This window comes from Peromyscus eremicus, chromosome 10, assembly GCF_949786415.1.
Source record: "Peromyscus eremicus chromosome 10, PerEre_H2_v1, whole genome shotgun sequence".
NCBI lineage: Eukaryota > Metazoa > Chordata > Mammalia > Rodentia > Cricetidae > Peromyscus > Peromyscus eremicus.
Window position 1 is genome coordinate 20,452,502 of NC_081426.1, and position 22,306 is coordinate 20,474,807.

The following is a 22,306-nucleotide window of genomic DNA, read 5'->3' on the forward strand; positions in this document are numbered from 1 at the left end:
ATGTAAGAGTACTTATGCACAAACACACATATGTGTATGTGTAGGTCTGAATTTGGCATTTAGTGTCCTCCTCTGCCATCCCTCCACCATCATATACATTAAGACAGGGTCTCTCACTGAATATCAGTCTTTCATTTTTGGTTAGTCTGGTTTGTCTGCTTGTTAATCTCTGCCTCTCATACACTGGGATCACATATGAATTACCATGGGCACCCAGGTTTAAGAGGGTTCTGAGAATCAAAACTCTGGTCTTTACATTTGCAGGAAAAGGGAATTATCTGCTAAGCCATCTCCAAGCCCCCCTCCCCGCCCAAATTATTTCTAAGCAGGGAGAGAATGTCTGAAAACATGCAAATATTTATGTTGAATTTTAAGAACAGCAATAATAATAGAGCTGCGAACTATATTTTGTAACTCCTCAAAACTCTAAGTATGAAAGCCTTAACTCCCCCATGTGACTGTGTTTAGACATGATTTTACAGAGCTCTTAAGGTTAAAATATAGCATATGATAGGGCCCTAACATGACATGATTAATATCCGTACAAAGAGACACCAGAGAGCTCCCTCGGTCTCCTTGGCATCCACAGAGAAGAAGTCATTGAGTGTTTATACTGCAAGATGGAGCAGGCTGCAAGCCTGAAGAAGTCTTAAAATGGAATCAACCATTCTAGCCTCTTTAATGGAGGATCTAGAAAAGTTGTATTGTATAAGCCACCCAGTCTGTGGTTGTTATAACTGATGTAACTAGTAACAAAAAGAGGTGATGTGCATAGTTCACTACATGATATTGAGTATACACCTCCCCATCAAATCCTGTATCACCATTGCCATCCAGGTATTCTAGTCTCTAAAGCACAGACCAGTATGCAGCTCCAAACACTCTGTCCAAAGTAGAAAGTTCTCTGAACTGGCTTATTCTCCCATTAAGGTGGATGAGCTTTACACCAAACATGATGTGCAGAACTTCTACCCCTCACATATGTTTATTTTATCAACTGGAACAGATGCGAATTTTACAAAGGAAAAGGGTATGAACAGCAGATGAAGTAAGTTTCAGGCATGAATCACACTGGAAATTCTTGCAAATAGAGGGAGGTGATGATGCTCTTTCTTTGTCTTGTGTACTAATTGTAAATTCTAAATGAGTAAACAGCAGTCTGTTTTACTAACTGAACACCTTTGACTTGCTTATATAGCAAATTAATAAGTGCTAGACAATGTGATTCCCTATTTACTCTCTCATCGGGTCCCTTCCCTCCTCTGTCTTGCTATTTTTCCTATGACATTACTGCTTGCAAACTGTCTCATCCAAATTCCTTTGGCAACTAGCTTCTGCTTTGACCTTGCTAGTGGGAAGACCTTGCAAGGAGTATCGGGTAAGGGCTGAAAAAATATCAAGGCATTTCTTTGCCTCTTATCTGTTTTGAGATCAAGCATGCATCCATACTATTAACCATACTCATATTGTTGACCACTGTTCTCAAAAGCAGCTCCATTTATGCTCATCCCTTAGGTGTTGCAAGTCATACTGCCATTTTTGCTGCTGGTTACTCATTTCTGAGTGCCCCTTCCCTTTTACAATACCTATGTCTGTTTCTTAAAGCCCTTCTACTTGAGCTCTGTGGTATGAATGCTCTTTTCTATAGGCTCTGAATGGTACAGTCAAAAACATAGCATTGTTTTCACTCAGTACTACCGATCAAAATAAATCTGAACTCTCAGCCATTGTTTATTTTATGGACAAATGGCTTAGATATTTATTCTGTTCCTTATACTGTTTTACAAGAATTAAATAAACACATATATTATAAGATTATATATATAATTAATATGTATATGTATGTGTTTACATGTATAAATATACAATAATCAGATAACCATAGGATGAAATCACAGATACTTATTCTAGCAGCAGAAAATTATCTGAACACTGATGGGCACTCATTCTCTTGTCACAGACCCTTGTTGGATTTAAGTGCTCCCATCTATTTCCTGCTTCCAGAAGCTCTTCCCATTACAGTAAGCATGCAATCCTAGCAGGTACATCAGCACAAATAGACTACAGCTGGCAGGAACATCTGGACACATGTTTTTTGACATAGTTTCAAGACCATTTGCCTAAATCTTGTTAGTCTATTTTAATCTAAAGAATCATCAAAAACAGTTACTCTGCTTATTCTTGTTTGTATCTTGAGTGCTTATGACACTGTAGGCAGTTAGTATTTGCTAAATATTTAATCAAAGATTTTCAATGAAAAATTAATTGCATGCCAAAGTTTATGCTTGGAAATAAAGGCCGCTGCAGAACAGAATGTTAAGTCTGTAGTCTAATCCCTGTTTCCTGCATTATGTCATATACATGCAATTGAATTCTACAGCATCACATTTTCTAATCCTTTTCTCTTTATTTTTTATTGCCGAGTCAATCCTGTCAGCGGTGATTGGAAGTTTTTTACTAAATGGGAAGATCACTGCTGCATACTTGTAATTTAAATAGAGAACATTTAAAGCCTTCTCTGAGGCAGCTGCTGACAAGTTCAAGACTAATGAGAAAAACAGCTGAGGAAATTCTCCCAGATGAGGCTATGCCCCTAAGTGATGGATTTTTCAGTGGGGCAATGTTCCAGTGTGGTAATGGCCAGTGAGTTCCCAGGGAACCATCCCATACTCCTGGAATACATAAGCAGCAGCACATATTCCTTACAGAATGTTGAGCCACTGGTGAACCTCCAGAGAACCCTGTGATATCTTGATTTGTTTGCTGGCTTTCTCCCTAAGAAGCAAGGATGATGAAAACAAATATACAAGGGGTGGATTTCTGTGGTCTGATGATCACACAACCATAATTCTGTGGTGTTTCCAGGGATCTGGGCAGATAGAAACAGAAGGAAAGCTGTAAACTTTGAGGAAGTCACTTTGAGAACATTTCAAAATGGTCCAGGGGAAATAGAAAGTAATCTGCTAGTGTCCAGATAGATTTAGTGGAGAGAATACAAGGACATTTATTTAGAAAAAGCCATGGTTGGGAGGATGAAGTGAGTATGTCCCTCTGCTTGCATTGGGCTCTCAAAGTAGCAACCACCCTTGTCATTTGGAAAAGAGGGAAAGAAACCTTGCCAAAGTGGAGGAGAGCTAGGCCTGTACATGTGCATTTCTGGAAGTGTATCATCCAAGGATTCAGCACTCAGAGCACATAGCAATGCTTTGTTCTCCTGAAGGTAAACTTCCCCCCTTGTTTGGTGCCCACCAGTGAACTGCTAATGAGCTTTTCCTTATAGCTCCAACCTCTCCCTATTCCAAAATGCAAACTGTCTCCAGGGATCCAGGCTGACAGCTCCTCCTTCAGTAATATCTCTGCAACATCTGCCTGAAAACAATTTCTCCAGGTTCCTGAATCCAGAGTCCCCATCTCTACCACTCTTATCAACAAAGCTTCTTTTACACCCAGCAACCCTTTCACCTAATTACATGAGGACCAGGCTACCACAGCAGGGGGAAATTGGACCTGACAACCTCTGAGCACACAATCCAAATCAGAATGCAGAGAAACCTAAAGTGAGAAGGGAACTAAATAACAATGGCGGAGAATGGGGTCAGTAAGCCAGAGACACAGGAAACCCATGTAAGCAAATGTGGGCCTTCAAAGTAGAAGGCATGAAGGAAGAGGAGAGAGGCCTGAGGAGGAGACCTCGCTGTGATTGTTGTTCTACTCAAGGTTGCCTCCACTGGGTGGTCTTCTAGGTGCTGCAGGGCATGCAGAAAGCAAGAATCATGGTCAGAAAAGACACGGAGGGCAAACATCTAGAACTGAATTGGAATTTTGTGTTTTACCCATTTAAAGACAATTCTGAAACATTTTGGAATACTCTAGAATATTCCTATGTAAGGGGAATGTCTTCTGAGTCTGTTTACACAGGTCCATTATTGTTGTTGTTGTTGTTGCTATAGCATCAACTGTAGTGATGCCTTGACATTTACCAGTACGTAGTTCTTATCACCAAAATTCTGCTCAGACCACAGATGTGAACAAAGACATATTACAGACCATCTTAGAAAGCATGCCACTCCTAGTTACAGCAGGTCATGGGGTGGTAAAGACAGAGGTAAGGTACTTGAAACAGAGGAAGGCCCCAGATGCAAGAAAATATGTTTTCTTTTGAAATGAGTAATGAGTGACTATAAATGGACCAGTTATCCAGTTATTCAATTAATAGGACAAATAGAAATGGAGCTATTCTGCTAACAATCATCTGACAGACACTCTCAACTTAAAGATGCTGAACACACAGGGACAGGAATATCCAGTTTTTCATACTCACAAATGAAGGAAATAGCCACACTGTTGTACACAGTTAGGGGCTATAGAAATGTAGAATCTTCTTGAAATATTTTAAGGGATGATTAAGAAAAGGCTATAGGTCTCTGGTAAAGGTGCTCCTGCTGTATTTGATGGGCAACTGAAAATTGGAAGGAGGTATTTTAGTCTGTTTTTAAGAGCAAATGTATTGAGAATGGCATGCCAGTTTCACACAGCATTGGAAATCTCAAGATGAAATTAACTGTTCTATATTTCATGAGATTCCAAGCCATATGCACAAATTCATCATGTATTTCAACTAAGATACAGCTTATGACAAACGCCACACATTATTACAGAACTTAAATATTTAATTGAATTAACAGCACGAAACTATTATATCCAGTTCAAAGTAACCACTGCTTGGGGAGAAAGTCCACTGGGTCCCTGAGCATCCCCAATTAGTTTTGGTTATTTGTATCCAGAATCCAGGCCTCTTTCTCAGGATTGTGTTACAGTAAGCTACATTGAGTTCACCTCATATTCTTACCCTCTCGTAGACAGAGTAGGCTTGCTCACTGATGATACCTGAAGTAGGTTTGTCAGCTTGGCACCCTCCTCTTGCCATCCAGCTATGAGGTCTCCTCTTGTTGGTATGTAAAACCTGGAGAGAATAGGAAAGCAAACAAGCCAATGTGAATCTCATGCCACCTGCTTTTCCCTGGGTAGTTAAGTTCTCTCTCCATGACTGTGCTGTGCCTTTTACTAGTGTCCATGATACAATAACCAGCCAAGGATTTTGGTCTCAATTAGGATAAAATCCAGGGTCTTACCTAGACCCACTGGCTATTTGGAAATTTTAAACACAAGTTCATCCACTTGGATTTGCTCTTCTTACTGGTATCTAAAATTCATTATAAACAAGAAGAACTTACTTTAAGTACCAAGACTATGTTTTCTTCTCTCTACATCCCATCTGGATATGGCAATCCTGAGGGTTAGATTTGTTGGTTTTGAGTGAGGTTAACAGACTGCCATCCTAGGATGAACAAGTTCTGGCCTTCAAATCTCACACATTTGGAGACCATTTCAGAGTTTAGGCAAAGAGACATGAGGCTAATTCACTTTCTACCATTCATCCAGTCTTACCTCAGTATGAAAATAACTTTCCTGTTCGGCACTGGCCCTGCTCTGTGAGTGACAGCTGAATCAAGTGCAGAGAACAAAGATAATCAGCTCCACACTGCATCTCATCTTCAGAGAACATTGCCAGATCAGCAGATGCAGCAGGCTTACAAAGAACGTACTTTAGGGAGGGTGAGTAATTTGGGTACGAACTCCATTATCCATTCTCAGCCAGGCCTGTGAACCCATTATTGCTGTGCTCCACCTGTGTGAGCCCTATTCTATGCAAGTGTAGGGAAATTCTTCTGCATGCCACCATCAAGACACTCACAGCATATCCAAGAGAGGCTAGTCTAGATACATAACAGCATAAGGAACAACCCATGCAGACCCAATCGCATGACATTAAAGTTCATTTGCAGCTATATCATGAAATCTGGAAGTTTCTGGGATCTGACTTCACTCCTCCATGGCAAGAAGTAGGGCCAGCTCCACTGGTCCCTAACAGGATAGCCTGAGCAGTTCACTAGACAGTTAAGTGAGTCACTCCACGTAGTTCTGAATTATTTCCCTCTTGAGCATAGTTGTAGCTTGGGCAAGGCCCATTGAACAAGTGATGGGTGTGTTCATACCAGTGGCTCTTATTCATAGATCCAACAGATCTTAGAGGGATGGCACAGTCATGGGTAAGGACTGAGATAACAAGGTTAAGAGGTGACACACCGAAAAGGAGAATTCTACAGCTAGAACCCACAGTGTCAAACTAAGTCCCCGGGAAGGAAGGTGGGGAGAACCCTTGGCCTGGGAGGAAACCAAGTGTCCTTATTCAAACACAGTGGTCCATTCAATCTCTATGTACTCTTCCTTCTGCTTCCTTTGGTTCTTCACTCTTCAGCATCATTTCCTTCTCTTCTCAGCTCTTTCTTTTGTTCTTTTGACTCTGGCTTTCCTCAACACACTGCCAGCTTTCTTCTTTCCCCCCACCTACTGTCCATGTCAACCTTTTCATTATTTGGTTATCATTGTCTATACTTGTCACAACTTTCCTCCCAGTCCAGATCTCTCCAATGAGACATGTATACAACAATCCCCTCACTATGCTTTGTCTTCTAAACATTTCCGCACTTTCCACTGCAGGCTAAGGCCAGCCCTATAGCACTGCCATTCATTGCTTTATTTCTGAGTGAACCCTGGTGGGGCCCAGAGCCATCATTCCAAAATAATGTTTGGATAACTTCATTAACAGCCCTTCTCAATTATTACTTTTGAGTAGTGGAGAGTTTTAAACAGTGCAGTATCCCAGATATCCTGAGACAGTTTATATAAGACACACTGTTTGGTAGCCATTGAGAAAGACCCCAGAGAGGGTCTCCATATAATTTACCATTTAAGTTCAAGCCATGATACATGGCCCTGAGGGACTTTTATGGCCATGCCTCACTAGTCTGTCCAGCTCCAAATTCAGTGTTCTCCAGATTTTATCCCAGAAGTTAATTACCATATTCTCAGTGTTTGTCTGCCAGATATTGTAGCTACATTATCACACCCTTCCTGTTGCTTCCCCTGGGTCAGATGAAACTCCCTCAGAGTGGAAGAAAGGGTCCTCCTATCCTAGGAAGCTGCCCTGGATTTCCTAAGGAAGGGATGTTTCTCCTTCACCCATGGCTCCTGTCCCAGTTCTCACATGTCAAATTAGCAGGCATTGGTTGGATTTAATTCTTAAGCCTCTATCTTCACCAGTGTGGGGGGGAACTATGCATGACAGAGCTTTTGTGTTATTGACAGTAAATCAGCATTTGGGCATGAGTAGATGAACAAACCAAAGTACAGCAAAGAATATGCTCAACTCAGCTGCTGTAGAACAAAAACATAAAAAAAAAACAAAAAAAAACAAGAGGAACAGTGAACGCACTTGTACAATAGTTTATAGCTTGTACTCCACTTAGGGGACTTGCTCTATGATAACAGAAAATGGCCAGAATATTTGTAATGGGGTGTTTGTGTTTCTCTAGGAATGATGCTTTTAGCAGCTCGAGTAGTCTGGGTCAAACCTATTACTGTCCTTCACTCTCTGCTCAAGGCCTGTCCCCACAGCAGTCCCCGTGGATGCTCAGAATGAACCTCCCTGGCCTCATCTGTGTAATGTGGCCACATTAGTCTGAAAGCAGCAGCTTAAACACCTGAGCCAACTCCTTAAGGACAATGCTGGCCCTCTGCTGGGTGACGGACTCACCATTTTCCCTGGGCTCCACAGTGGACAAACTGAAGTGGAAACACTCTGCTGCTTCCTTACCTGATCTTCGTCAATCAAGGGACAGTCAGAACTCCAGGCAATGCCGCAGTGTGAGAGCACCCCCACCTCCACCATCCACATCCCACCCAAACCAGGCAACGGGCAGCAAGAAGCACAGGAGACCACAAACTTTCTGCATGGCCATTTGGAAACATATATAAAAAGACCAAGAGTGCTTATATTTTTTCTCCTAAAATGTGCTTAAAATTGATCCCAAGGAACTAATTTGAGCTTGACATAGTGGCAAACACCTATAATCCAAATAATCAAGAGAGAATTCCAGACCAACTCAGGCTACAGAGGAAGACCTTGTCTCACAAGAAAACAGACACACACATACATGTGTGTATGTGAGCATGCAGTCATACATACTCACATATGCATGAGCACACACAAGCACACACATGCACACATACACTTATAAAGAAGAACAAACAGAAATAAAGTATTAGGTCAATCAGTAAAGTGCTTGCTATTCAAGCATGAGGACTGAAATCCAATCTCCAGAACCCATGTAGAAAAGGTGGATGTGACATGCAATTGTAATCCCAAAGTTGGGGATGTAGACATAGACAGATCCTTGAAGTACACTGACCAGCCAGTCTAGTCTATGTGGTGAGCTGCAGGCTAATGACAGTCCCTGCCTCAAAAGCAAGGTGGATTCCTGAAGAATGACATCCAAGTTTGATCTTTAGCTTACACACACACACACACACATGCACGTGTATCTGCACTCACATGAGCATATACCCACCCTACCCCTAAAAAACTAGAAGAAAATAATCTAAAGCATATACCAAGATTGGACCATAAAGGCATTAGTCATATAATCTTTAATAAGGGTACTAATGTATATGCATATTTATTCCCCCCCCTCTCTCTCTCTCTCACTCTGTGTGTGTGTGTGTGTGTGTGTGTGTGTGTGTGTGTGGTGTTTTGGGCTCAAATTCTGATGTAGTCACTTATCCAAATGGTCCAAATTGTGATCAAATGCTAAAATGCTACCTGTTTCTCCTGCTGGCCTAAAGACTATGTGTATAGATATGTGTGTGTGTGTGTGTGTGTGTGTGTGTGTGTGTGTGTGTGTATTCCCATCTATCATGCACATACAGTTATAGAAGAGCTTGCTGAAGGTCAGGTGAAGGAAGCTTCACCTCTGAGGGCAGCACAGGACCCTTCCATTGGATTTGTCCCCAAAGTCAGCTGCTCAAAGGCTATTTTTCTTCTCTTTTTTAAACATAATTTTTTATTGATTCTTTGGGAATTTCATATCATGTACCCCAATCCCACTTATTTCCCAGTACCTCTGTATTTACCCTTTAACCTTGTTGCATCCTCCCCAAAAGGAAAACTTAAAAAGAAATAATGAAAATAAGAAATAAAAAAATAAAACATTCAAATAAGAACATCAATTTAAAAACAAACAAAATAGCAAACAACAAAAAAAGTACTGTGCTCCCCCAACTCTCCTGTCTCTCCATCACCTTTTCTTTTGTCTTAGTGGCATTGGGAGCTGCTGTGTATCATTCAGTATACCCTTTTGTCCTAACAGCTTTACTTGCTAATGTTCATTGGTCAGGTTCAAAGCCTCTGGCTTCTGGTACACCATCAATACTGGTCTTCACAGAAACTCCTCTTAGATATCCTACTGTTCTCCTGAAGTCATGGAGACCCTACGGCTATGATCCTGCAGGACCAGTCCCTTGACAAACTCCAGCAAGTCAGAGATCCTCATGAACTACAACTATACTATTTATGGTGGTTTAGTTTAGTTTAGATGTAGATTATATGACTACATCATTTAGTTTAGTAAATTCCACCATCACCAAACTAAATGTTTAAATAAAAACAGCTTTGTTGAGAAGGACAAAATATGCAGAACAAGAAAACATACCATGATTCTAACTGAGCCAGGTTGACCTGTCAGAGAACAAAGCCAGACTGAATTGACTGTTTCTGCCTCCATTATGTTGCATCTCAAAGGAATTCAGCCAAAAACAGTGACCCACTTGATTTTTCCAAGTCCCATTCATGGGGTGGGAGAAAACACTTTGCATTACATCCTGATGCTAATAAGGGTTGCTACCTGTTAGTCCCTATTTCCAAGTGATGAATCACATTCCCAGATCCCAAATTGTGTTCTTTTGGTCACAGGTCATTAGGAAACTACCTAGACAGCATCCTTTATGCCCCTGGGCAGGCCTCCCTAACTCATCCCTTTGATAACACCACAACATACTGAATGAGGAGAGCATTTGTGTGTGGATTCAACCACAGTCTGACTGAGCCACCATCTGTAGTATTTTTCTGCATGAATTCCAGGTCAGAGGGTAGCCAGCACTCACAGGCCACAATCTGCTCCACTTCTTCATGCAAGCCAAGCCTGAGTCCCTCCTTCTCTCTAGTCTGCTGGGCAGTCAACTCCTTCTAAAGACTTCTCTTTGGCTAAGGCTCCATAAGATCCTAGTAATGCAAAGTGTTCCAAAGGCATCTCTCTGCCCCACCCAGCATTGCCTTCCTTCTATGGGAGGCCTGTTTTTTGTTTTTTTGTTTTTTTTTCTGAAGGAACATGATGGGCAGGTCCTCAGCCTCCAGCTGGAGTCTCTCTTCAGCCCAAAGTAATACCTAAAAGTTAGGGTTAGTGGGTGTTTGTGGGTCAGCCTCTCTGAATAAGGGATATTTCACAAAAGGCATGACCATTGGGTTTATTGTGTAGGAGAGCCATTTACCACATCCCTGACACATAGAAAAGACAAGGATGATTTCAGGGAAAGAACATTCAAAATACTTTTTGTTTTGGGAGACAATTTCTCCCTAGGCTGGCTTCAAACCCCCATGCCCCTTCTGAGTTCTGGTATTAAGGGTGGGTGCCACCATGCTTGTCTTAAAATAATTCATTTTCAAAGCAAAGAATGAGCTTGGAAACTTTCCCCTACATTTCTGCACTGTTGCTATTCTGCTTGCGAACTGAACTGGGGAAGGTGAGTTAAAGACACTCAGTTCTTATCCCCAAGTGGTTAGAAATTCATTTTATTCTATTTAAATTTTTCTGTTATCAGTTTGCTTCCCTGAGACACAAAAGTTTAAAGCATAGAATCATGAATGCACAGCTAAAGATTCTAAAAGTTGAGAATGCTGTGGGGCTGGAGGGATGGCTTAATGGTTAAGAGCACTGGCTGTTCTTGGAGAGGACCCAGGTTTCAATTCCCAGCACCCACATGGTAACTCGCAACCATCTGTAACCTGAGTTCCAGGGGATCTGAGGCCCTCTTCTGGCCTCTGCCTTGATATATATATATATATATATATATATATATATATATATATATATATGGAAATGAGATGAGATAAAAGTAAATATTTTTTTCTGTTTTTTTTAACACTAACACCCTTCTGCTCTATCCAACTGTCAATGACTTCAATTCCTCTAAATGTCCTGACACCCAGGTGTTGAGAACTCTATGAGAGATACATCTCCTAAACTTAGGAAGCAATGGTGTAAGTTACCTGATTATTACAGATGGATAGAAACAGCATAAATATAGAACCATATTTGAGCAACCAAATATGGCATAAAGCTGAAGATGCACTTGAGAGCCAGGCAGCCATCCAGACTTCTTAAGATGGTACCACTGGGCTCTGTGTACAAGTTCTTCCACACAATCCTTCTCTGTGCTGGAGTTAGCAGAGGGGAGGATGGTTGGTGGTCATGTAGAGAAAGGGGAAGGAGGAGGAAAAGCACTATTACCAAAACTCTGAAGAAAGACACTTCAGGTCAGGTAGTAAGAGAGATGTAAATTAAATAAGAACCAAAGAAATCATTGATGATTATAAGGACGAAAAAAGGAAATTGTGATATGAAGAAATCAGTATAAAGAAATGATGATGGCAGCAGGATGCATCTTCTGAGGACAAGACAGGGTATAAGCAACTGTCTTATGCTGGGAAGAAATACAGCGACACCCGGGAGGTGGAAGATCAAGGTGCCAAGTACAGAGGGAGGTATGTGATGATCCCAGGGAGCCAGGGATGAATGTGTATTGTTTGACCTGGCATAGCCTTGTCAAAGACCCCAATGGCCCAGATTAATGGAAGTCCAAAGCCTTACCCTGAGACTCAGAGGGATGGCAAAGCCTTCCTTTTTTCCAAGTGCAAATGCTGACAGTGTATGCAAGTACACGAATTTAGGAATAATTGACTAGTGTGTGCAAAAACTAACAGCTTCAGCTTGCTTCTCCTGAATGAGCACAACATGAGACTGCTACCCTACAGACATGTCCTAGGAGACCAGCTAACACCTTCCTCTGTGCTATACATAAGACATGCACTGGGGTTATGGGTTATTGCTTAGTGGGTGCTGCTCCAGCAGAGTGAACATGGCCCACCTGATCCCAACTCTTCTGTACATATGTTCACACTCATCACTTTGCTGAGTTCCAGTTTCCTGGAACAGCAGGGGCAGGAGCAGTGGCCTGGGGGAGAAAAATGTGCCTGAGAGAGAGGAAACAGCAGCTGGTACAAGGGAGAATGGCCTAGCCTGTGGCAGTGACCAGGGCATGGTCTCAGGGACCAGGCTGGGCTCACTACTTCAGCAGAAGTGTCATGGTGTAAAAGAATCATGCACTGCTACTTAAGGGCCTGGCAGGGAGGGTGTCTGTGATTTAGCTTCCACCTGAATTAGACTTCACTGCCACCTGAATTAGACTTCACTGCAGTGTTCTGAAGGTGCTACAAGGGACCATGAGACATAATTCAGTCTGATTTGAGTCTCAGAAATGACATTAAACGGACTATCACAAACAAGAGGGTAAAACAACAGAGCTAAAGTTTCTCATCCCAAATATTGTGTGTTAAGATACCACCCATCAGGATCCCACTCAAAAGTCTGAAATGAATGTTTTTCTTGACTAGAATCAAGATCTTGTTGCAGCTCTACTCCTTTCTTGGACTCTGACAAGCACAGATTCCCTTGTCCCTTCCATCTTCTGAAGGTGCCAACACTCTTTAGCACCTTACTTCCCCCTCCCTTTCAAAGGTGCATCCATTCACCAATTTCTGTATCCATCCTCTAACCTCTGCATCCATCCTCTAAACTCTGCATCCATCCACTAACTTCTGTATCCAACCACTGACTTCTGTATCCATCCTCTAACCTCTGCATCTGTGCTTCAATCTCTTCATCCATCCTCTAACCTTTGATCCATCCTCTGACATCTTCATCTGTCATCTAACCTCTGCATCCACCATCTAATCTCAACATCTATCCTCTAACCCCAGCATTCATCCTCTAACCTCTGCATTCATTCTCTAAAGTCTTCATCCATCATCTAACCTCTTCATCCATCCTCTAACTTCTTATTCCATCCTCTAACCTCTGCATCCATCATCCAACCTCTGCATCCATCCTCTAATCTCAATATCCATCATCTAACTCCAGCATTTATCCTCTAACCTCTGCATGCATCCTTGGGTCTTCTCTCCATTTCTTTCTTTTATAAAGGTCCAAGTGATGGTTTCATGTACATAGATAATGCAGGATACCTCTCCATGTCAGGCTCCTTGACTTAATCATGTCTTCAAAGTCTCTTTTGCCATGTTAGGTGATATATTCACAGAGTCAAAGTCACTAGCTTGTCTACCCAAGTACACAGACAAAAAGCTATGAGCATCAGCTAGACAAGAAATCAAGGCTATTTAGAGCATAGTATGTACTGTAAAGATAAACACGATGTGAAAATGTGAAAGCTGTTTAGCAGACAAAGAAGAAAGAACTTCCAAATGGTCTAGATGTGGGCTGGCAAGATGGCTAAGTGGCTAAATGTTTTTGTTATACAGGACTGACAACTTGACTTGATCCCTGCAACCCATGGAAGGACACAGTAACACAAAGCTATCCACTAATCTCCACATGCATGCCACAGCATGCAACCTGCCCCCCAAATAAACATAAAATAAACTTTTTTAATGAGCTGGTTATGAAAATTAAGAGGAGCACATGTCATAGACAGTGCTCGTAATGTCTTTAAATAGTCCTATGACCTAGCAGAGGTACAGTAATGCCTAGAAGAGATCTAGGTTTGATAAGAAAGTTCACAAAGCAGATTTTGGCATAAAGAGTATCACAGCCAGCAGTCATTCAAGAAGACATATGAAGTGGGTTGTTAGAAATGGAAACCTAGCACTTTAACAATGGCTGACTGCAGTGTATGGCTGTGGAACAAGGTTTTGTATGGCTGTCAATGAAATATGCAGCAGGACTCATGTCAAAAAAGAGAAAGCCTAGCAGGGCACAGGTGCCCCTCTTTCTTAGCAGTTGACAAATAGAATATTTATATCACCCTGCTACCAGAGAGTCTTGGAGATCTTCTTTTCTCTTTCGCGTTATAGTAACACAAGTTAGAGAGGACAATGGTCCAGAAATAATGTTGGTTGTAATAGTCATGTCTCTCTGAACCAGGTTCTGCCAGCCCCTTTGGCCGTCATAATCCCATGCTTGTGCAGGGTCTCATCCGCCATAGACATGAGCCAGTGGTCAGCTGGGCTGTAAGGGTGAAGAGATCTCTGACACAGGACTCCTCCTGCACATTGCTGGAGTTCACCTGTCTTTTTCTCTCCTCTGATGACCTCCCTCCCAGAGGCCTGAGTGACCACACAAAGCTGATGGCACTATATTGTCTCTCAAAGAAAACTTCTGAACTCTGGAGAAAGTAGAATATAGGATGAGTAGTTCAGGTTGCCTATGTGGGGCCCTGTGGTGATATTGTGTTCCCCAAAATATTGTGTACCCTAATACACTTATCTGGGGTCAGAGAACAGAGCAGCTACTAGATACAGAGGCCAGGAAATGGTGCCACACACGCCTTTAATTCTATCACTTGGGAGGCAGAGATCTATCCGGATCTCTCTGAGTTTAAAGCTACACTGGAAACAGTCAGGCATGGTGACTCACACCTTTAATCCAGATCGCATGACAGATAGATCTCTGTGTGTTCAAGGATACAGTCAGCATGGAGACACATGCCTTTAATCTCAATACCAACCATAAAAGACCTGGAGGTCTGTATAGACAGGCAGTGATGAGGAGGTCATGTGGTTGGGTTTTCAACCAATGAGAAGGCAGAACAGAAAGTCAATAAAAAGACAGATACACAGGAAGTAGGTCTCTTGCTGAGGGAAAGGACAGCAGTGGCAGGAAGGGTAAAAAGGCAGTTTTAAGTCTCAGCTCTTACTACTGCTCTGACCTCTTGGGCTTTTAACTCCAAAAAAATGTGGTGATATTGTGTTCCCCAAAATATTGTGTACCCTAATAAATTTATCTGGGGTCAGAGAACAGAACAGCCACTAGATACAGAGGCCAGAAAATGGTGGCACACACGCCTTTAATTCTATCACTTGGGAGGCAGAGATCCATCCGGATCTCTGTGAGTTTAAAGCTACACTGGAAACAGCCAGACATGGTGACTCATGCCTCTAATCCCAGAAAGTGAGCCTTTAATCCCAGGAAGTGATGGCAGAAAGCAAAAAGGTATATAAGGCATAAGGACCAGGAACTAGGCTGGTTAAGCTTTTAGGCTTTTGAGTAGCACAGTTCAGCTGAGAGGAATCCAGTCTGAGGAAACAGATCAGCTGAGGAATTGGCAAGGTGAGGTAGCTGTGGCTTGTTCTGCTTCTCTGGTCTTCCAGCATTCACCCCAATACCTGGCTGCTGTGGGATGTTCTGTATGGCAAATGTGTTGCTGATTGGTCAGTAAATAAAACACTGATTGGCCATTGGCTAGGCAGGAAGTATAGGCGGGACAAGGAGGAGAATAAAGCTGGGAAGTGGAAGGCTGAGTCAGAGACACTGCCAGCCGCCACCAGGACAAGCAGCATGTGAAGATGCCGGTAAGCCACGAGCCACGTGGCAAGGTACAGACTTATGGAAATGGATTAATTTAAGCTATAAGAACAGTTAGCAAGAAGCCTGCCACGGCCATACAGTTTGTAACCAATATAAGTCTCTGTGTTTACTTGGTTGGGTCTGAGCAGCTGTGGGACTGGCGGGTGACAAAGATTTGTCCTGACTGTGGGCCAGGCAGGAAAACTCCATCTACACCTGGCTCCAGGTTTGTTTTTATTAATAAGATCCTTTAAGATTCCTGCTATAGGGCCCAACTAAGTATGGTGGCTGCAGTGGGAAGAGGGGTTCACAATGGCCCAGATATAGTTTTCAGTCCTACTTTCTCACAAACCTAAGTATTTTGTGAAGATCATCTTGCAAATGTATAGCTGTTGCTTTCTCCTGCAGTCACACAGAGAACACATATTCAGTATCATGCCAGCCATAATGGTGTTTTTAGTTTACTTCTGATGGGAAAATATTTCCTCTCCAGAGATGCCAAGTTTCTATTACAATCTTGTTACTGACTTGCTTGAGGGAAGTGGGAATTGAGTGGGTGTGAGGAGAACAAGTCGTAATGATCCCATTAACCACCCCTGGGCTCCTGGGACATGGACTATTGGCATTTTTTATCCTTATGGATAGTAAATAAACAGTAGTTTTTGTTTTGAATAAACTGCAGCAAATATGCACACTTTTCACACATCTAAAATGTTTCTCTCTGAAAGCACAAAATGAGCAGTTTTCAAGAAAAGTAGAAGGTTAATAACTCAAGTAGCCTTTCTAATGCTGAAGGATGGGGTTCCAATCTACAGGTGCCTGTGGACTTCACACTGAGCTCTTCACAATCAGGGTGCTTCTACAGAGCCCAGGCTGGAGCCACTCACACTGACAGTCAATCAGCACCTGCTGCAAGTGTTGTGAGTGGGACTGTTGAGAACTGGCAGACCCTAATGAGAAATTAAGGAGACGCTTTCTTTGAATAAATTATATCTTAGTTTTGTCCTAAAAGATTATGCCATATCTAAGATTGCTGGAGTTCCTGTCCCCAACCCCCAACAGTGTTCTCATTTGTTCCCTGAGCAGCCTTTGTATGAACAATAACACAATTCAGTACTGTGCTCTGGGAATATAATGATGCATGTGATTCTCGAATTATTTCTGTAAGTCTATTGTATATAAATAAAGAAATCTGAGAACTATTGTGTCTTTAATGATAAAAGCATATATAAGGATTGAAAAAAAAGGACACCTCTCTATTTGTGACAGGGAAGGGGTCAAAGAAGTAAGAGAGGAAACTGCCCTTTTTTTCCTATAAAAAAGCTCCTAGAATGCAAAAGAAGAATGTTCACAGACCTAGAAAACATACAGTGCTACATCAAATCATATGGGATCATAGTTTGCTGGCCTGCAAGGAGATGGTGCAGGGCAGTGGAGCTGAGGCTGCTTTGCAAGCAGCCTGCAGATATGCACTGGGGTCAACAGTGATTGACACAGGGGCCTTTTTTGATGGAGTTGGAGGGCAACAGAAGAGGCTATATATATATATGTCCAATCAAGGATCCAAGTCTGCAGAGAAAGCAGGAGATGATGAGGGTGTTGGCAGGGCAAACCATCTCCTACATTACAGTCCTTAGCTTTACCCTGTTATAGCCCCTCTGTTTCTGCTCCTGAGGGCAAGCAGGATGGTACCTATCCCTCATTTGAATTCCACATCCCTCATCCATGGTGGTTCCTCATCTCCAAGCCAGTCTTTAGCCAAAGAAACTTATTTGCAAATACTCAAGCAATGAATTCTTTCACTCTTCTGTGTACTTTCAGGACTAAGTCCTCTGTTAGAATATAGCTATTTTCTGTAGTCAGCTCCTACATCAGTTAAGCTGGCACCTTTTATGTTGAGCTTTACTTGATTTTTGTGGGCATTTCAACTGGTGCTTTATGCTGCTGACTCAGCCTCCCTGATAGACATGACAGAAGACCAGAGAAACCTGGGTTATTCTCAGAAGAAAATCAATAGCCACTCATCAATCACTGATTGATATCAACAAATTTTTGGTAATCATTTACTCAGTGCTGGTACTGGAAATAAAATTGAGAAGGGAAAATACACTGAAATACACTTACATATACACATATGTGGACACACACACACACTCACATACACACACACACACACACACACACACACACACACACTTGGGGGAGAAAGAGAGAGAGAGACCGTTGCCATTAGCCAAAACTTACAACTGAGTGGAGGAGATGAACATTTTAAAAAACAATTATAAAAACATTTCACAAACATTTTTAAGTTAAAAAACACTTATATTGTTATAAAATACCTGTATTATTATGGTCCTTACAATCATACACAGAATGAAATAGGAGAAATTAATTGTAGAAAGAACCATGAACAGTGTTAAAAAAGTGCCCCAGAAGAGTAATCCTTAGACTGACATATGAACTTGAGAAGTGAGTTGGACAGCTTTCCTCTATTATAGCAAGTGCTGATAAAGAAAAAAAGACCAGACCAGACTGGTTTACACTTTTAGATCTTTCATTCATAATTGGATGCTCTATTGCTCTGGGCCTGTGGTATCACACCGTGGTGGAAGTAGTTAGTAGAAAATGTTGCTCATCTCGTAGCTAGGAAGCAGGAGAGATCAAGTGAGCAGAGGGGTCTGGAGTTTCCTTCTGGAGCACAGCCATGATGACCTGAAGACATCCCAGTACATCCCACTTTCAAAGTTTCCATGACTTCCTAATACCATCGATTGGGACCTAAGCCTGCAACAAATAGAGCTTTCACAGACATTCAAGCTAACAATAGTGAGAAGTTAATTTTATCAATGAAACCGAGAGGAGAGAGCGCACAGCACAGGGAGACACAGGTGCACACACATTCCGCATCTCGGTATATATCTAAGCACAGTAGTGGAGCTCAAAGAGCCGAAGAGAAGGATTATATCACAGACTTCAAGCCATGGTTGAAAAATCACTTCTCTATTCCTAAAACATTCGTAAGGCATTGAGGTTTCATCAAGAGTGGAAATCTGGTGTTCACAGCTAAAGGAGAAAGGAGGTGCATCACCCCACTAGAAACAAAAGAGGTGGAATCCGATGAAGAGAAAGCTGCTAAGGTACTAGTGCTGTGGTAAAGCTACGGGGCCGTGTTGGAAGGCCTTACTGGCTAGTCAGAGGTTGCAGTCTATCATGTCCTGGCAGCTTTTTCCAAAAGCTCATAAACATGGAGATTCCCTCCCTCCCTCCCTCCCTCCCCAGTGAAACATCCTGCTCTCTACCTGCCCTTATCTGGAGAATGTCCCTGGGCCCTGAGGACTGACCTTATCTGAAAGCTGTCTCTAAGCCATATGCTTATCTTTAACTTGACCCTTGGCACAGATTCCTGCTAGAGGACTTGTGTGAGGAGCCCTGCAGTAGGACCCTACTGCCAAATAGGAAACCTTGAGATAGGCATGTGCTATTTAATGCAAATTAGGGCTTGTCCCCAGGCTCCCCAATCCTATGTGTTCCTTATACTCCGGAATTAAGCTGAGCTGATTCACTGAAGTCTGTCTCCCAGAGTACTGTCTCCATTGTACCCACAGCCCTCTGAGCCCTGTTCCCCACTCCTGCTTCCACCACTCTTCATGGACCAAAGCAGTCAACAATTTTGAGGAAGAAGCAGAGCCACAGCACCAGAGAGAAAAAAATGGAAGCTTTTGCTATGATTGTAAAAGATGAGAGGAAAAGGACAATCAGCAAGATATGCTACAGAAAATCTCCAAGACTACACAGAATGGATTCTGAGACATGGAGGAAGCAGCAGATGTTAAGGAACCCTGCAATAACAGCTCCTGTTACCAGAAGGTAGGGGGCTATGTCCCCTGGCATGGTTCTTATGAACGGGTTTGATGAGACATGAATGGAGAACCAGATGGGTGCTGAGGCTCTCCTGCAGCTCAGCCAAGAGGGCTGCTATGGGGAAAATGAACCATGAGTCATGGGCTCCTTGGTGGCAATTGGTGATGCAGACTTCAAAGATGATCAGTAGTAGATTTAAAAAAAAAAAAAAAAAAAAAAAAGTATGACCAGTTCATTGCATAGAAAGAGCAACTGCCCCAAAATGATAGGCAAGAGTGCAAACAAGCCAGGAAAGTACAGAACCATGGATTCCAAGAATGGAAAATACAACAATAGAGAACTGGACTTAGGAAAATGGGGTTGTTTGGTCCATGCTGGAGAGACAAAGAGAGGTGCATCCAGAGTAGAGCAGCTAAAGGAGGAAACAGGAAGTGAGGGAGTAGAGATCACAAGGCAGAACATCTGTGACTCTAGCTTCTGGAGAAGGGAGGACACAGATCATCCCATTGTAGAGAAGGATTTGCTGGTGAGGTTTCTAGATATATTATCTAAACAATTTTGCCAGCATTTTTAGATTGAGCTCAATGAATCTCATTTTCCTCAAAGCAATTTTATGTGTAAAAAAGGAAGTCAGTCAAGCCCACTTATAAAATCGTGGAATACATCTTTTAGGAATACACGCATTGCACATAGTTCAAAAAGCGTGTTTCTTTCAAGTATGTCACGTACAATAGCCATTTTACTTCCTGTGCTTCCCTTTTTCTCCTACTTCACCTCCACCCTTTCTAGTCTCCTTCTTTTCTCTGCTTTCTGATTTCAGGTATATGTATGTTTGTGTGTGTATTTGTATATATTTATGTATATGTGTATTCATATATACTTATGTATGTATATAAAACCTAGGCTTGCAAGTGAAAAAGAAAACCTAGCCACTGTCTTCTTGAGGCTGACTTATTCTATTAAATATGATGATCTCAAATTTCACACATTTTCTTACAAATAACATAGTTTTATTTTTTCTTTATGGAAAATAAAATTCCATTTTGCAGATATACCATATTTTCTTTTTCCATTGAACTGTTGATAGACAGCCGGGCTGATACTGCCTGGATAGTGCAAGTAGTGCCGCAGGAAACGTGGCTGTGCTAGTTGTCTTTTGTGAAAGCACACAACAGCAAATGGTTGAGGAAAACGCTTCTGCTTTCAGCCTCTGGAAGCCCTTCCCAATAAGAGTCATCTATCCATGAGAGATCTTCACAGGAATTCTCACTGTGAGAAAATAGCAGGACTATTTCTTTAGTCCAAGTGGAAATCTCTATCTCCATAAAATATTCTCCTTATCTACTGCATTAAATTTGACAATAATGCCTACAAACAAACGTGGCTTCTGCTCTATAGATCTGAACACACAGCTGTAATCCTGAAAATATTCATATAACCTAGACAGTCCCAGAATATATGTTACTCAACAAGTCCAAATCTAGTATTCTGTTCCCATGCAAAATTACCATGAGGCCTCTGTCTGTGCTCCTATAGAAGACATTGTTGGTTATGTATATAGTATCCATTAGTTTTTCCCCATTTCACCCTAGGGTGATCAGAAGCCTGGCTAACAGCTGCCCTGTCCAAATATTCTTGCAGCTAGTTATGGGCATATGAATATTTCTGGATGATGTAAATGGGTTCGATTGACAGCTTTCCCCTTGTCCAAACTGTCTCCCCTGCCCTCCTTCCCTTTTGCCTGTTTTCTTCTCCCTTTCCCTTCCCTCCCATAGTCCTTTTTGCCCCTGCCCCTCTAACACTGAAATGAGGAGAGCCCTAGAAGCCATCTTGGAATGTACTGAAGTTCTTCCCAAAGCCGTAGGCAAGAACGCATTGCCCATTAAATATTGTTGGTATGCACTCATACTCTTTTAACTTTAAAGGCCATTTTCCCCTTTCTCCATCTCAAGGGCCTATTGAGAAGAACCGTCTGTGCCCAGACTCCCAGACTAAATCACTCTGTGGCCCACAGCAGGCAGCACTCATCCTGTGACCTCACCTTGTCATCTCCGTCTGTTTGCATACTCAAGGACAGAGCCATGGCTTTTTCATCTATTACTCTGCCAGCCCCGTGTGTGCCATACTTCCATCTGCTTATGTACAGAGGTTTTGTTTGTTTCGTTTTGTTTTTGCTTGTTTGTGTTGTTTTGGTCTGGCAAATATTATTTAAAGGAACAAAAATGCATATTACTGTGTAAACTTGTGAATGTATTATAGATCTCTGCATTTTTCAACTATAAAACTAAGTTATATTAAAAGGGGTACATGGTCAAATCAGCTTGAAATTATAAAGTGTCCCTCTCCCTGATTTGGGTGGGCAAATAATGTTTAATAAACAAACCAAACTATTCCCTTAAGCCACCAAGTACTAATGTGCATCTCACTGAATGCATTCAATTAGTTTTCGTGCATTTTAATGAAGCATGTATGAGGGAAGCTAAAGCCTATAGGAAGTGCTCCCTTACTGGAACTGGAATTCCTGGTGTTATCTCTGCCCTGTAAAGTATCTCCTCGGGATGATTTCCAGAGAAGATAGTTTGTTTAAAAGTCTCAGTTGTGTGACCTTCAGCTCAAAAATCTTAAGACAAGTGTTTAACTGCAAAGGCATAAAATATCCGCAAGACTTCTAAAGGCAATGGCATTTTCAACATTAGCATAAGATGTGACCTTTGTGTCCAGTCTTCTGGGATGCGCCACTGTAGCATGTTGGGCTTCCTTTTCTTCCTGCTCATTGTTCAAAGGCATACCTTGAAGCATAAACTTCAAGAATGACAGCAGTTCAAAGACAGAAAAGAACCCCTAAGAGG